Source organism: Pongo abelii, chromosome X, assembly GCF_028885655.2.
Source record: "Pongo abelii isolate AG06213 chromosome X, NHGRI_mPonAbe1-v2.0_pri, whole genome shotgun sequence".
Taxonomy (NCBI): domain Eukaryota; kingdom Metazoa; phylum Chordata; class Mammalia; order Primates; family Hominidae; genus Pongo; species Pongo abelii.
The window spans coordinates 52,218,535-52,236,696 of record NC_072008.2 but is presented as its reverse complement, the minus strand read 5'-3'; the positions used below and the strand labels follow the sequence as shown (position 1 = coordinate 52,236,696).

General features: G+C 37.4%; 1 pseudogene; it reads left to right on the top strand.

Annotated features, from left to right (window-relative positions):
- Window positions 1-225: 225 nt before the first annotated feature.
- On the top strand, window positions 226-972 carry LOC100446575 (thiopurine S-methyltransferase-like; annotated as a pseudogene).
- The last annotated feature ends 17,190 nt before the right edge of the window (window positions 973-18,162 follow it).

The following is an 18,162-nucleotide window of genomic DNA, read 5'->3' as shown; positions in this document are numbered from 1 at the left end:
CATGAGGATTGTGGGAACTACAATTCAAGATGAGATTTGGATGGAGACATAGCCTAAACATATCAGAGAGCTTCCTGGTAGCTGAACATCTGGAGGTTCCTGGAGCATGGCATGCTTACCTCACTCTACACATCTCTTCATCTTTATCCTTTGCAATATCCTTTATAATAAACCCATAAAGGCATTGAAGATATGTGATTGTGAGACAAAAGAGTCTACAAAACTATGGATGGTACGAGAACTTCACTTGATATTGAATAGTACCCAGATACTGAGGTGCAAAAAAAACAAGTACTAACTCAGCAAGAATGGCAAGACAAGTGGGTGAACTGAAATATTGGTTTTCGTCAAAAACAAGGACATCAGATATCAAAGCAGCATTTAGATACTTTTCTTAAAGGCAAGAGTGGAGTGAGGGTATTTTTTCCTCTGTGTGGAAAAGCAGTTGAGATGAAATATTTTGCAGACTGGGGACACAGTGTACTTGGTGTGGAAATCACCAAGTACTTGGTGTGGGATATGAGATTTTTTTTTACAGAGCAGAATCTTTCTTACTCAGAAGAGCCAATCACCAAAATTCCTGGAGCCAAAGTGTTTAAGAGTTCTTTGGGGAACATTTCATTGTACTGTTGCTGTATTTTTTATCCTCCTAGAGCAAATATTGGCAAATTTGACAGGATTTAGGATAGAAGAGCATTAGTTGCCATTAATCCAGCTGATCACAAATGCTATGCAGTTATAATGTCGTCCAACCTGGGTAAAGGGTTTCAGTACCTCATGTGTGTTCTTTCTTGTGATCCAACTAAACATGCAGGCCCACTATTTTGTGTTCTACTTGCTGAAATTGAAAGACTGTTCAGTACAGTGTGTAATATTTGTTGTCTTGAGAAGGTTGATGCTTTTGAGGAATGACATAAAAGTTTTGGAATTGACCACATTTTTAAAAGGTTATATCTACTTACAGAAAAGTAAGTGAGATGTAAATAAAATAAAGTATCAAAATGTTTTTGAGTTTTTGAGTTTCCGAACAATTGAAAATTATGCTGAGGCCTCAAAATGTAATGGATGAATTTTTTATTGCTTATAAATAATATAGTAGATTCTTGCTCAAAAATGCATAGAAGTTTTTAGAAGAACTTACATAGTAAAATGGTAAAGTAGCCCCTTTGAAGAGGAGAGTATGATGGTGAAAGATTATACCTGTGTGTCATATAGACTGAAAGACCTTTTAAAAATCAATCGGCATGTATTATTTGTATAATTAAAAAATAAAAGAAAAATGCAATGCATATTACATAAATACAGCAGACCTAGAAAAACCGACATTATTTTTTTTGAGATGGGGTCTCACTCTGTTACCCAGGCTGAAGTGCAGTGGCACAAACATTGCTCGCTGCATCCTCAACCTCCTGTGTTCAAGCCACCCTCTCACCTCAGCCTCCCAAGTAGCTTGGACCACAGGCACATGCCACCATACCCAGCTAATTTTTTCTTTAATTTTTTGTAGAGATGAGGTCTTGCCATGTTGCCCAGGCTGGTCTGAAACCCTGGGTTGAAGCAATCCTCCCACTTCAGCCCCCCCAAATGCTGGGATTACAGGCTGAGCCACCACACCTGGCAGAAAAACTGACAATCTTTATGAAATTTAGAATGATTGAAGGACATAACACTTCAATAGAGTTCAAGATGGTCCCAAAAGTTATATAAAAGATTAGCTTTTACTATAAACCCTTGTGTTTTTACTCAAATTCTAGAATCCCTTTTCACACATATTCTCCATACATAATTTTAGGTGTAACAGAATCAATAAACAAATAAATTTTAATTAAATAATCCAGTCTATGTGAAGCAAAATATTCCCAAGTTGTACTAATTTTTTAAGTTACAAAATTATTCTTAACTACAGTGACTCTATAGTTCTATAGAATACTAGAATGTATTCCTCCTATCTAGCTGAAATTTTGTATCCATTGATCAACCTCTCCACATTCTTTCCTCCTCCCTACCCTTCCTAACCTCTAACAACCACAATTCTACTCTTCTAGTACTTTTATGAGCTCAACTTTTTTAGCTCCCACATGAGTAAAAACATGCAATATTTATCTTTCTGTGCTTGATATTTCTTTTTCTTTTTCATTTATTTATTTATTTATTTATTTATTTATTTATTTATTTATTGAGACAGGTGCTTGCTTTGTTGCCTAGGCTGTAGTGCAGTGGCATGATCATGGCTCACTGCAGCCTTGACCTTCCAGGCTCAAGCAATCCTCCCACCTCAGCCCTCTAAGTAGCTGGGACTACAGACATGAGCCACTACACGTAGCTAATTTCTTAATTTTTTGTAGAGACAGAGTCTCATTATGTTGCCCAGGCTGGTCTTGAACTCCTGGGCTCAAGTGATCCACCCACCTCGGCCTCCCAAAGTGCTGGGATTACAGGTGTGAGCCACTGTGGCCAGCTATGCCTGATATTTCACTTAGCATAATGTCCTCTAGGCTTAACCATATTGCAACGAATGATAAGATTTACTTTTTTATGACTGAATAGTATTCCATTGTGTATATATACCACATTCTTGTTATCCATTCATGTGTTGACAGACACTTAGATTGATTCCATATCTTGACTATTGTGAATAGTACTGCAATAAACATGGGGATTCAGACATCTCTTTCCTTTCCTCTGGATAAATGCCCAGTAGTAGAATTGCTGGATCATATGGTAGTTCTATTTTTAACTTTTTGAGGAACTGCCATGCTGTTTTCCACAATAGTTACAGCAATTTACATTCCCATCAACAGTATAGGAGTTCCTTTTTCCTCATATCCTCACCAGCATTTGTTATTTTTTTTCCTTTTGATATTAGCCATTTTAACTGGAGTGAGATAATATCTCATTATGGTTTTGATTTGCATTTCCCTGATGATTAGTGATGTTGAGCATTTTTACGTGCACTTATTGGCCATTTGCACTTTTTTTTTTTTTAGAAATCTCTGTTCGTATCATTTGCCCACTTTTATTAGATTATCTGTTTTTTTCCTGTTGGGGTTTTTGAGTTCGTTGTATAGTCTGGATATTAATCTCTTGTCAGATGAATAGTTTGCAAATATATTTGCCCACTCTTCACTCTGTTCATTGTTTTCTTTACTGTAAAGAAGCTTTTTAGTTTGATATAACCAAGTTGTCTATTTTTGCTTTTTTGCCTGTGCTTTTGAAGTTTTACCCATAAAATCTTTCCCAGCAAATATATCCTTCAGAAGTAAAACATTTCACAAACAAGCAAAAAATAAGAGAATTCATTGCCACTAGACCAGACTTACAGGAAATGCTCAAAGAAGTTTTACATCTGGAAGTGAAAAGATGATCATGGAAACATGTGAAACTATAAAACTCACTTGTAGAGCCAACACACAAAGGAGAAAAAGAAAAAAGTCAAACCTTATCACTACAGAAAGCCACCCAACTGCAAAAATAAACAATAAGAGAAGAAGTAAGGAACAAAGTACATACAAAACAACTAGAAAATCAATAAAATGAAAGGAGTAAGTCCTCACCTAATCAATAACAACTTTGAATGTAAATGGATTGCATTCCCTGTTTAAAAGGTATAGATTGGCTGAATGATTTTTTTTAAAGACCCAACTATATACTGCCTACAAGAAACTCACCTCATCTGTGAAAACACACACGTATACTGAAAGTGAAGTGATGGAAAAAGATATTCCTTGCAAATGGAAACCAAAAGTGAGCAGGAGTAACTATGCTTATGTCAGACAAAACAGACTTCAAATCAAAAGCTATAAAAAGAGACAAAGAAGGACATTATACAATAAAAAAATCATTCAACTAAAGAATATCACAATTGTAAATATATGTGTACACCCAACACCAGAGCACCCAGATATATAAAGCAAATATTATTAAAGCTAAAGGGATAACCAGACCCCAATAAATAATAGTTGAGACTTCAACACACCACTGTGCAGCTCTGTAGGTGGTTGTGGTGGGATATTGACAGGGCTCCAGGGATGTGGAGATACATGGGCTATTGAACATCAAGGGCGATACATACTCCCGTGACTCTGCTCTCAAAATGGCACCATACTGCAGCAGCCTGAGTACCAGTGAGTCCTGAGGTCACGGGAAAACGTAGTGTGAATTCTCTCTCTAAAAGAATGCAGTCACATGAACTCTAGGCAGCTCCCTATACTGGACTCAGGACCTGTGAGGGCTGTCAGGCTCTCCTGTAGCTAGGATTGCAGGCATCCATGGTGAGAATGAGCACTGCTAGGGATTTTCTGCTTACCTTTTTCCCACAATGGGGAGTGCCTCTTGACTCCAAAGCCTATTTAGGCCAGGGGCTTCACTTCCCTCTCTATGCTGCGATCTCAAGTTTCTGTGCCTCAGAAGTTCTTCATCATCACCTTGTTGAATTCTGGTGTATACTGGAATTTGTATACTTGCTAAAATTTATTTGTAACCCCCAAATCAATACTTGCAGCATGTTTGTGGTCATTTGTAGACATGCACAGACCAGCAAAAACATTGAGTCACCTGACACACATGTTCCCAGCTGAGACTGACCAAGAGAATATTCTGTCTTTTTTCAGCTCTCATATGTAAACACATACCCATTTCAAGTTCTGTTTGATCTTCTCTGTGGGCTGAAAAACGGAGAGGCAGAGGTGGAGAAAAGCCTCTTTCTCTCTCTCTCTCTCTCTCTCTCCCTGTCTGTCTCTTCCAACAATACCAAGTAACTTCCTTCTGAGACCATTACCTGGCTGACTACAGGAACTCTCTCTTAATATATATTAAATTCCCTGGGCAGTGCTTACATGTTCCAGAAATCCATGGGGGTTGTTACTTGTCACCTCCAGCCTAGTTGGCAGTTCCAGCCTTCTCTAGCAGGGAACTGTCAGGGTCTCCATCCAATTCTGCAGGCTACTGCTCTTTCCTTTCCCAGACCTACCTGTTCCTTCATTCCCAAAACACTGCTAACAGCAGACTATAAGGTTTAACAAACATGCTACCCATTTTAGGAAACTAGAGGATATTACAATGCACAAAAGGGTGACACTATGGTTTTCCATATCATGGAATGTCCCCTACTTATGCCGTGACCTACCACAATATTGCAGGAATCTAATTACTTCATCAGACTGTGATCCCACTTGACTCTGCCCCACATTCTCTAAGACTAGAAAACTAACTCCCATTCTCTCTGGCCCAGCCAAACAGGAGGTAACGTCTTAATCTCTGCCAAGATACACCTTATATTATCAATACAGCTTTTTATATTATTCAGCTTAGTATTTACTACCTTAATTTGAAGCATCTGCATATAAATTATGCCCCAGTGCATGGATTTTCTCAAAGTAATACATAGATATGTCTATTTTGATGGCTGCATAATGAAAACGTCTTGTAAAAGTGGATTCCCTCAGAATAGAGTGTCTCTTTCAAGCTCAAATTTCAGCTGACACAAGAGTAAGAAACGGATTCCACCTGAAGCATCTGGAAAATGTTGCTGGCACTCTAACAAAGTAGGCCTTTTTATGGCTGTAGTAACTCAATAAACAGTGCCTATTATTAGTAGTATCTTTTCTATAATACAGTTCAAGCTAGATTGAGAAAACTGAAGTTATCACCCCATTGTGCATTCAAGCTTTGCCTCTTGAAACAGAGGATGCTTTAAAATAATCGATATACATTATTTCTCTTCAAATGCCATAATTCCTCTTGGTCCCAGACTGGCAACCCTAAGCAACATGGATGTAGATTTGTGAGGCTGTCAGTTTTTTGTTGACCCAGAACCATTCGTTTTATGCCTACTATGCCTCTTATATTGTTCAAGAGATTATATCTCAATCAATGATGTTAATGTCTCCCTAGGGAGCTTCTGGTAACGCGTGAAGCTTGTCACAGTGACTGGAAGAAAGGATAAAAATCTTGCAATGTGTGGGACAGTCATGCAAAATGAATTTCTCCATCAAAAGTGCCAATAGTGTACTATGGAGAAACTGCTGGATACTAGGTGTACAGCAGTGAACCCATCCAAGGTTGTGATCATCTCTCACAGAGACTAAGACTAGCTTTACATCATCTCAAACTCTGATAAGATAATCTCTTCCTATCTTAATTGCCTTCCAGAAACAGAGGAAAATAGCATTTTTACAAGCCTAAAATGTTCTTTACAATTCTTCATATGTAGTATTTGATTGTTGATAAACAGTTACCAGGCATAAGAGGGGACAACACCAAGTGAACCAAAACCAAAAGGCAAAAAAAAAAAAATAGATAATGCAAAAGTAAAGCTAGATAAGACATCTCTGAGAATGTTACACTTGACCTACTATCAAAAGATGATGAGAAACCAGCCATGTGAACAGACCAGTAATAGCATTTTGGACCTTTGGAAAGCAATTGGTAGAACCAGCTGGTAAAGGGTTTGCTTAATTCTAGGAATCAAAGGAATGCTAGAGTGACTGGAGCATAATTAAAGTAGTGAGTAATAGTAGGATAAATTGGAGGGATAAAAAAATCATGAGATGCGGTCAGAGACTAGGTAGTGGCCAGATTATATAAGGTCTTGTTTATGCCAAGAAGTCTAGAATTTATTCTAACTAAAATGGGAAGCCAACGGAGGGACACAGACAACTGAGTTATCATGTCACTCGATTTAAATGATCACTTTATAGTGTGAAAAACAGTGGAAAAAAGAATAGAACAAAGGAGTCCAGTTAGGAGGTCAATCACCTCCTAATTTAGGTTGTCTGAGTAAATGATCAGTGGTAGCCTAAACTAGGGGACTACCAGTAGAGATGGAGAAAAGTGGAGATGAAAGCTGCATATATTACAAGGCGGAGGAGGCAGGATATGCTGAATCATTCAACGTAAGATATAAAGGTAAAAGAAGTAAAACCAAGGATGATGCCTAGGTTTTTGATCTGAGAAGATGGATGGTAGCTTTACTCGTGTAGGTAAGACTGCAAGAGTGTTACATATTTTGTTTTGTTTAGGTGAGGATCATGAGTTTAATTTTAGTGATGCTAACTTCCAGATGCTGAGTCTGGACCCCAAAGGGGTGATCAAAGCTAGAGACACAGATTTTTCTATTCATTCTTTATTTTCAGTCTTCTCAGTATCTGAAGCTCCATCCTTCAGAGAGTTTCAACCACTGTTTAAATGATGATGAGAGGCAGTGCCCCCACCTCCCACAACAGAAACCAAGCTAGACCATACACTCCCACCCTCAGCCTTTGAAAGCTGGTGTAGATTGTGATCATCGAATGCTCCCACTCAGGATTTTGAATACCCAGAAAAAAATTAACAAATTATTTTTGTTTGGAACACAAAACATCCAGCAACAGAAGCATTACAAGTTAAGTGTCAGCAACACCAGATAGTCAGAGTAGCAGTGTTGCAAGTAAGAATGCCCAAACTAGACTATTTCTCAGGCGTGACTTTCACAATCGTTTCTACTTCCCAGGCTAGCATGGATTCTGCTTGCTGTTTAATCCTGGTTCTCCAGCCTTCCTGTTGATTCCCTGTACAGCTCAATGTCCTTACATCAGATTCCATTTTAGTAATGTAGAGTATTTTTCTGTTGTTTGCAGCAAATCAACCAGATTAATACAGGAGTTGGAAGATGTAGATGTTAAGTACAGTAATAAAGTGAAAAGGAAATTTCCTAGAGAGAAAATGTAGAAAAGGAGAATTCAAGGCTACAACTTGGAGCACACCAATATGTAGAGGAAGTTTAGCAGCAAATGAGCTAATAAATAAGTCAAGGAAAAGAGTTCACATGGGAAGAAAGAAAACCAAAAGAGGGTATTTTCATGGAATACAGGAGAAGAAAGAGTGAATTTTTAATGAAGAGCAGTGTTTAGTGCTGCTAAGAGATTAAACAATAACAAAGAAATTGTCATTTGATTTGACAGCATGCAAATTATTGAAGATCATGAAAAAAACTTGTTTAAAGGACAAGAGGGAATATAAGAGTGACTGGAAGAGGGTGGGAGACAACCAATTAGATAACTTATCAGAAAAGTTGTGCTGTGAAGGACAGCAGATATACATTTTTAAATTTTATTATTATTATACTTTAAGTTTTAGGGTACATGTGCACAATGTGCAGGTTTGTTACATATGTATACATGTGCCATGTTGGTGTGCTGCACCCATTAACTCGTCAGTCATTTAGCATTAGGTATATCTCCTAATGCTATCCCTCCCCCTCCCCCCACCCCACAACAGGCCCCGGTGTGTGATGTTCCCCTTCCTGTGTCCATGTGTTCTCATTGTTCAATTCCCACCTATGAGTGAGAACATGCAGTGTTTGGTTTTTTGTCCTTGCAATAGTTTGCTGAGAATGATGGTTTCCAGCTTCATCCATGTCCATACAAAGGACATGAACTCATCATTTTTTATGGCTGCATAGTATTCCATGGTGGATATGTGCCACATTTTCTTAATCCAGTCTATCGTTGTTGGACATTTGGGTTGGTTCCAAGTCTTTGCTATTGTGAATAGTGCCGCAATAAACATACGTGTGCATGTGTCTTTATAGCAGCATGATTTATAATCCTTTGGGTATATATCCAGTAATGGGATGGCTGGGTCAAATGGTATTTCTAGTTCTAGATCCCTGAGGAATCGCCACACTGACTTTCACGATGGTTGAACTAGTTTCCAGTCCCACCAACAGTGTAAAAGTGTTCCTATTTCTCCACATCCTCTCCAGCACCTGTTGTTTCCTGACGTTTTGATGATCGCCATTCTAAATACAAACTACCATCAGAGAATACTATAAACACCTCTACACAAATAAACTAGAAAATCTAGAAGAAATGGATAAATTCCTCGACACATACATCCTCCCAAGACTAAACAAGGAAGAAGTTGAATCTCTGAATAGACCAATAACAGGCTCTGAAATTGAGGCAGTAATTAATAGCTTATCAACCAAAAAAAGTCCAGGACCAGATGGATTCATAGATGAATTCTACCAGAGGTACAAAGAGGAGCTGGTACCATTCCTTCTGAAACTATTCCAATCAATAGAAAAAGAGAGAATCCTCCTGAACTCATTTTATGAGGCCAGCATCATCCTGATACCAAAGCCTGGCAGACACACAACCAAAAAAGAGAATTTTAGACCAATATCCCTGATGAACATCGATGCAAAAATCCTCAATAAAATACTGGCAAACTGAATCCAGCAGCACATCAAAAAGCTTATCCACCATGATCAAGTGGGCTTCATCCCTGGGATACAAGGCTGGTTCAACATACGCAAATCAATAAATGTTATCCAGCATATAAACAGGACAGCAGATATATAGAACAATAGCTGGTAGGGAAGTGTCATCAAGGGAAGGTATTTGTTTAAAATGGAGGACAGTAGAGCATAAATTATATATTGATGGGAGTAACCACTAGAGTAGGAGAATTTGAAGATGCAAGAGAAATGGTGGTTATGTGTAGGAGTTAAAATTTTTAAAGAGTGGGAGATAAAGATTAGATCAACTGGAGATATTGGCTTTTTAAAAATTGTGACCCGTCAGCCTCAAGTTTCACACCCTTAAATGCTGATAACCTACATCCCAGTGGATGACAAAATTGAGAATGAGGGATTGGCAAGGCAGAGATGTCCAGAGGGTGAAGAAATGAGGTTTGAGGTCCGTGAGATCCAGACTGAGTAACAGAGGTTAATCTAGACTGACAAGTTCAGATTTTGAGGAATGTGGTTTGTCCATTCAGCAATTGATGGGCATTTGGGTTGCTTTCACTTTTTAACCATTGTGAGTATTTCTGCTATAAACATTCATGTAAAAGTCTTTGCATGAATGAATATTTCTGTATCTATTTGGAAGATACTCAGGAGTAAAATTTCTGGGTTATATTTTTATCTTTTAGAATTGTGTTTTTAATGACTGGAATTATTTCACTTGTTAAGGGTTGTTATTCTGTTCCATTGCTCAATATGCCTGTGTTTATACCAATACCACACCTTCTTGATTACTGGCTTGATGGTAAGATTTTACACACACACACACACACACACACACACCTGCATGTATATAATGCAAGCAATTTGGTAAGTTTGGACATAGGCATAAACCATAAATCCATCACTACAATTAAAGTAATTAACATATATCCATCATCTCTAAAAGTTTCCTCAGGACTCCCTTTTATTGTAGTAAGAATGCTTACTATGAGGTCTACCCTCTTAGCAATTTTTTAAAGTGCACAATATAGTATTGTTGACTATAGACACCAACTTGTATAGCAGATCTCTAGAAGCTATTCATCCTGCATAACTGAAACTTTATACACATTTAACATATTCCCCATTTCTTCCTTGCCCCAGCTCCTATAACCACCATTTTACTCTTTGCTTCTATGAGTTTGACTATTTTAGATACCTTCTGTTAGTGGAATCATTGAGTATTTGTCTTTTGTGACTAGCTTATTTTACTTAGCATAATGTTCTCTAGGTTAATTCACATAGTCACATATGGCAGGATTTCCTTCTTTTTAAAGACTGAATAATATTCCATTGTTTGTATATGCCACAGTTTTTTTTCTTATCCATTCATCTGTCAATAGACATACAAGTTGTTTTCATATCTTGGCTCTTCTGAATAATGCTACATTGAATTTGGGAGTGCAGCTATCTCTTCAAGATCTTGTTTTCAATTATTTTGGATATATAATGAAAGTGAGAGTGTTTGATCATATGGTAGTTCTATTTTTAATTTTTCAAGAGTTCTCCATACTGTTTTCCTTAATGTACATCAATTTACATTCCCATCAACCTGTGCAAGGGTTCACTTTTCTCTATATCCTAGTCAACATTTGTTATCTCTTGTCTTTTTTATAATAGCTATCCTAACAGGTGTGAGGTGATATTTCATTGTGGTTTTGTTTTCTTTGATGATTAGTAATGTTGAGCAACTTTTCATTATATCTGTTGGCCATTTGTATATCTTCTTTGCAAAAATGTCTATTCAGCTTCTTTGCCCATTTTTAATAGGATTATTAGGAGTGGGTTTTTTGTTGTTTTCTGGGTTTTCTTTGTTTTTCTTGTTTTGTTTTTGCTAAGGAGTTGTAGGACTTCCTTATAAATTTCGAATATTAACCCTTTATCAGGTATATGGTTTACAAATATTTTCTCCCATTCTGTCAGTTACATTTTCATTTTGTTGATTGTTTTCGTTGTTGTGCAAAAGCTTTTTAGTTTGATGTAACCCCACTTGTTTATTTTTGCTTTTGGTGTCATGTGCAAAAAATTATTGTTGAGAACAATGTCAAGGAGATCTTTTTCCTATTTTTTTTTGGTAGGAGTTTAAGGTTTCAAGTGTTATATGTATGTCTTTAATTCATTTTGAGTTCATTTTTGTAAGTAGTGTGAAATAAGGGTCCTTTTTTTTTTTTTTTTTTTTTTTTTTTTGCCTGTGGATATCCAGTTTTCCTAATACGATTTATTGAAGAGCCTTTCCCCATGACATGGTTTTGACACCTTTGTCAAAGATAAACTGACTGTAGATGGATGAGTATATTTCTGGGCTCTCTACTCTATTCTATTGCTCTATGTGTCTGTTTTTATGCCAGTACCATGCTGTTTTGATTTATACAGCTTTGTAATACAGCTTGAAATAGGAAGTGTGATGCCTCTAACTTTGTTAGTCTTAAGATTGCTTTGAAATCAGGGTCTTTCGTGGTTTCATGCAAATTTAGTATTTTTTATTTTCTGTGAAAAATAAGATGAGAATTTTGATAGGATTTTCATTGGATTGCTTTGAGTAGTATGGACATTGTAACAATGTTAATTCTTCTATTTCAATAACAGGATATCTTTCTATTTACATGTGTCTTCAATTTCTTTCATCAATGTCTTACAGTTTTCACTGTACAGATATTTTACCTCCATGGTTAAAGTTATTTCTAAATATTTTATTCTTTTGGATGCTATTGTAAATAAGATTGCTTTTCCAATTTTTCTTTCTGATTCTTCATTGATTAGTTCTATCGTTTTTTATGGATTCCTTAAGATTTTCTCTATACAAGATGATGCCATCTTCAAACAGAGATAGTTTTATCCCTTCCTTTGTAATCTGGATACCTTTTATTTATTTTGCTGGACTAATTGCACTGGTTATAACCTTCAGTAAAATACTGAGTAAAAACGATGAGAGCAGACATCCTTGTCATGTTCCTGATCTCAGGGGGAAGCCTTCAGTCTTTGAACAGAAGTATGATATAAGCTGTTGATTTTTCATAGATGTTCTTTATCATGTTGAGGAAGTCCCTGCCTACTCCTAGTTTTTTGGTATTTTTGTCATGAAAGAATGTTGGATTTTGTCAAATCCTTTTTTTGCATTTATGGAGATAGTCATGTATTTTTTAGTTTTGTTTTATTAATATGGTGTATTATATTAAGTGATTTTTTAAAATATTAAACCAATCTTGCATTCCTGGGATAAATACCACTTGGTCATGGTGTATAGCTCATTTTATGTGCTGCCATATTCAGTATGCTAGTATTTTGTTGTAAGTGTCCATATCCATATTCATAAGAGATTTTGATCTGTAGGTTTTTTTTTTTCTTGTGTTGTATTTGGTTTGGGTGTCAGGGTATAAAAAGTCATAAATTCATAAAATGAGATGAGAAGCATTCCTTCTTCTGTTTTTTGGAAGAGTTCAGGAAGAATTAGTATTTCAAAAAATGATTGATAGACTTTAATGATGAAGCCATGTGGGTCTCGTCTTTTCTTTATGGGTGGTGTTAAATTATTGATTCAAGCTCTTCACTTGTTATGGGCCTATAAAGACTCATACTTGAATCAGTTTCAGCAGTTTGTGTTTCCAGGAATTTGTCCATTTCATCTAAGTAATCTAATTTGTTGGTGTACAATTATTCATAGTATTTCTTTATACCCCTTCTTATTTCTGTAAGGTCAGTAGTAATCATCTCTCTTTTTCTGATTCTGGTAATTTGTGTCTCCACTCCCTTTTTACTTGGTCAACCTAGATAAAAGTTTATCAATTTTGTTGAGCTTTTAAAAGAAATAGCTTTTGCTTTCTTTGATTTTCTTGATAGGTTTCCTATTATCTATTTCATTAATTCCCATTCTAATCTTTACTATTTCCGCTGCTTGCTTAACATTTGGGTTGTTTTTCTTGTTGTGTCTTAAGGTGGAAGGTTAGGTTATAGATTTGTAGTCTTTCTTCTTTCTTAACATAGGTATTTACAGCTATAAATTACCCTCTAAGCACCGAGTTTGTTGCATTGCATAAATTTTGTTATTCTATGTCGTCATGTTATTCATTTCAAGACCCCTTTGATTTTTTCTTTGACCCATTGGTTATTTGGGAGTATCTTGCTTAATTTTCACATATATGTGAGTTTCCCAAATTCTTTTTATTGATTTCAAATTAAATATTTTGTGGTCAGAGAACATACTTTGTATTATTTCTTTCATTTTAAATTTACTGAAGTTTTGTCTATGGACTAGCATTTGCTCTATCCTGGAGAATGTTCCATATGCACTTGAGAAAAATGTATATTCTATTGTCGTTGAATGGAAGGCTCTATTGATGTCTCTTAGGACTCATGGCTTTATAGTGTTGTTCAAACCTAATCTCTTGCTAATCTTATGTGTGGTCATTCTATCATTATTGAAAATGGGATATTGACATCTTCAACAACTATTTTTGAATTATATATTTTTACCTTCATTTCTGTCAGTTTTTACTTCATGTATCTTGGTGCTCTGTTATTAGGTGCATATATAATTGTTATAACTTTCTAATGCATTGACTCTTTTATCATTATAAAATGTCCCTTTTTGTCTCTAGTAACATACTTTTTGGTTTAAAGTCTCTCTTGATTGATAATGGTATAACTACTCTAACTTTGCTACGGTTGCTACTTTCTTTTTCCCTCCACTTTAGAAGGTTTTATACTTTGAGTACCTAACCAGAACAAGTCATATGACTCTGCCTTACCAAGTGGTTGTGTGGGAAATCAAGAGCAGAAAATGGAATATTTGGTAAATGCTATTGTGATTTACATAGGTACTAAATTGCAGAGAAACTTGACAGAGTTAAATGCAGTTTCACTCCCTCATCATATATGGCAAATAAAAATAAAAATATAGAATGGGATGGGTTGGAGCAAGATGGCAGAATAGGAGCCTACACCATTTGTCCCACATGCAGGAACACCAAATTTTAACAACTGTCTGCACACAGAAAAGCACCATCGCAGAACCAAAAATCAGGTGAGCAATCATAGTACATGTTTTTAACTTCATATCATTGAAAGAAGCATTGAAGAGAGTCAAAGAGACAGTCTTGAGTCGCCAATGCCACACCTCCTCCAACCCACAGTAGAGCCATGCTGCATGGAGACTCTGTGCACTTGGGGGAGGGAGAGTGCAGTAACTGGAAGACTTAACATTGAACTCAGTACTGCTCTATCACAGCAGAGAGGAGAGCAAACTGTGCTGGGTTCAGCCAGCACTCATGCAGAGAGAGAGCATTTGGACCAGACTCAGCCAGAGGAGAACTTCCCACTCCAGCAGTTGGAACTTGAATTTCTTGGCAAGCCTTGCTACTGTGGGTCACAGTGCTCTGGGGTCCTTGATAAACTTGAAAGGCAGTCTAGCACACAAGAACTGCAATTCCTAGACAACCCTTACTGCTGGGCTGGGCCCAGAGCCAGAGGACTAGGGTGGCACATGACGTAGGGAGACAAGCTGGGCAGGTAAAGGAATGCTTGCACCACCCCTTCCCCAACCCAGGCAGTGAAGCTCACAGCAACAAAAGTGACTGCTTCCTCAGCTCAGGCAGAGTCGGTCATGAGGCTCCCATTCCAGGCCCTAGCTCCCAGAGAGCATTTCTAGATATACCCTGCGTTAAAAGGGAACACGCTGCCTTGAAGAGAAGAAACGGTCTTGGCAGAATTCATCACCTGCTTACTAAAGAGCCCTTTGGCCCTGAATAACCAGCAGCAATACCCAGGTAGTATGCCATGGGCCTTGGGCTGTGAGACCTGCTGGCTTCAGGTATCACTGAGCACATTGCCAGCTGTGGTGTGTGGATAAAGACTCCTTCTGTTTGAGAAAAGTAGAGTGAAAAGTTAAGGAGACTTTGTCTTGCACCTTAAGTATCAGCTTGACTACAATTGGTAGAGCAACAAGCATGCTCTTGGGGTCCCTGAGTTCAGGCCTAGAATCTCGGACAGCATTTCTGGGCCTTCTCTGGGCCAGAGAAGAGATCATTGCCCTGAAGGGTGAGTTTAAGGCCTCGCATCATTCACCACAAGCTGACTGAAGAGCACTTGGGTCTTAAGTGAACATTGGCAGTGGCCTGGCAGACACCCCTATAGGGCAGTGGTGGTGGTGGCCACAGGGAAAGGATCCTCTGACTATGGAAAGGGAGGGAAGGACTGCATCTTGTGGTTTGAGTGCCAGCTTAGCTGCAGTAGCATAGAGCATCAGGCAAATTTCTAAGTTTTTTTCCCTCAAATCCCTGGCTCCCAGACAGCATCTCTGGACCCACCTGGGGCCTGGGGGAATTCACTGCCCTGAAGGGGAGAACATTGCCACCTGCTGATCATAGAGCCCTAGGGCCTTGAGTGAACATAGATGGTAGCCAGGTAATGGTTACTGAGGGCCTTGGGCAAGACCCAGTGCTCTGTTGGCTTCAGGTCTGACTCAGTGAAATCCCAGTAGTGTAGCCACAGTGGTCCTTGCACCATCACACTCCATGTGGCTCAGCAGAAAGAGAGAGAGAAAGAAAGAGAGAGAGACTATTTGTCTGGGAGAAACTAAGGGAAAAGAACAAGAGCCTCTGCCTGGTAATCCAGAAAATTCTTTTGGATCTTATCTAAGACCACCAACACAGTACTTATACAAGTCTGCAAAAACCAGTGTTATTGGACTTAGGCCCAAGTCCCTTGGAATACCTGGAAAGCCTTCTCAATAACGACAGGAGCAAACAAGCCCAGACTGTGAAGACTGCAGTAAGTACCTAACTCTTCAATGTCCAGACACTGATGAATATCTACAAGCATCAAGATCTTCCAGAAAACATGACCTTGTCAAATCAATTAAACAGGACACCAGTGACCAAACCTGGAGAAACAGAGATATGTGGCCTTTCAGATGAGAATTCAAAATGGCTGTCTTGAGGACCTCAAAGAAATTCAAGATAATACAGAAAAGGAATTCAGAATTCTATCAAATAAATTCAACAAAAAAACTAAAATAATTATAAAGAACCAAGAAGAAATTCTAGAGTTGAAAAATGCAACTGATATACTAAAGAATGCATCAGAGTTTCTTAATAGCAGAATTTATTAAGCAGAAGAAATAATTAGTGAGTTTGAAGACAGGTTATTTGAAAATACACTGTCAAAGGAGAAAAAATTCCAAAAAAAATGAAGCATAGCTACAAGCTCTAGAAAATAACCTCAAAGGGGCAAATCTAGGAGTTAATCCCCTTAAAGATGAAGCAGAGAAAGAGATAAGGGTAGCAAGTTTATTCAAAAAAAAAATCAGAGAACTACCGAAACCTAGAGTAAGTTATCAACATTGAAGTATACGAAGGTTTTAAGTACCAAGCAGATTTAACCCAAAGAAGACTGCCTAAAGGCATTTAATAATCAAATTCCCAAAGGTCAAGGATAAAAAGATGATTGTAAAACAAGCAAGAGAAAATAAATAAATAACATACAATGGTGTTCCAATACATCTGGCAGCAGACTACTCAGTGGAAATCAAACAGGTCAGGAGAGTGTAGCATGACATATTTAGAGTATCGAAGGAATAGTATATCTAGTGAATATATCCTTCAAGAATGAAGGAGCAATAAAGACTTTCCCAGAAAAACAAAAGCTGAGATATTTCATAAAACCAGACTTGTACAAGAATTGCTAAAAGGAGTTCTTCAATCAGAAAGAAAACGATGTTAATGAGCAAGAAGAAATCATCTGAAGGTACAAAACTCACTGGTAATAGCAAGCACAAAGGAAAGCAAAAGATATTATAACACTGTAATTTTAGAGTGTAAACTACTCTTATTTTAAGTAGAAAGACTAAATAATGAGACAATAAAAAATGCAACTTTTCAAGACATAGTACAATAAAACATAAAGAGAAACAACAAAAAGTTAAAAAGTGGGGGGGATGAATTTAAAGTGTAGAGTTTTTATTAGTTTTCTTTTAGCATGTTTGTTTATGCAATCAGTTTTAAGTTGTCATCTGTTTAAAATCGTGGGGTTATAAGATAGTATTTGAAAGCCTCATGGTAACCTCAAATTGAAAAACATACAATGGATACACAAAAAACAAAAGGCAAGAAATTAAATCATACCACCAGAGAAAATCTCCTTTACTAAAAGAAAGACAAGAAGTAAAGAAAGAAGGAAGAGATGACTAGAAAAGATCTGGAAAACAAATAACAAAATGGCAGGAGTAAGTCCATATTTATCAATAATAACATTGAATGTAAATGGAACAAACGCTCCAATTACAAGACATAGACAGGTTGAATAGATTTAAAAAAAACAAGACCCAGCCAGGCATGGTGGTTCACACCTGTAATTCCAGCACTTTGGGAGGCCAAGGCAGGTGGATCACGAGGTGAAGGGGTCGAGAATATACTAGCCAACATGGTGAAACCCTGTCTCTACAAAAAATACAAAAATTAGCTGGGAATGGTGGCATGTGCCTGTAGTCCCAGCCACTTGGGAGGCTGAGGCAGGAGAACCCAGGAGGCAGAGGTTGCTGTGAGCCAAGATCACACCCCTGCACTCCAGCCTGATGACAGAGCGAGATTCCATCAAAAAAAAAAAAAAAAGACCCAAGGGTCTGTTGCCTACAAGAAACACACTTCACCTATAAACATACACATAGATTGAAAATAAAGGGATGGAAAAAAGTATTCCATGCCAATGGAAACCAAAAAAAGAGAAGGAGTAACTTTAGTCATATCAAACAAAATAGATTTCAAGATAAAAAATAAGGGACAAAGAAGATTATTATATAATGATAAAGGGGTCGATTCAACAAAAGAATATTACAATTGTAAATACATAGGCACACAACACTGGAGCAACAAGATATATGAAGCAAACATTATTAGAGC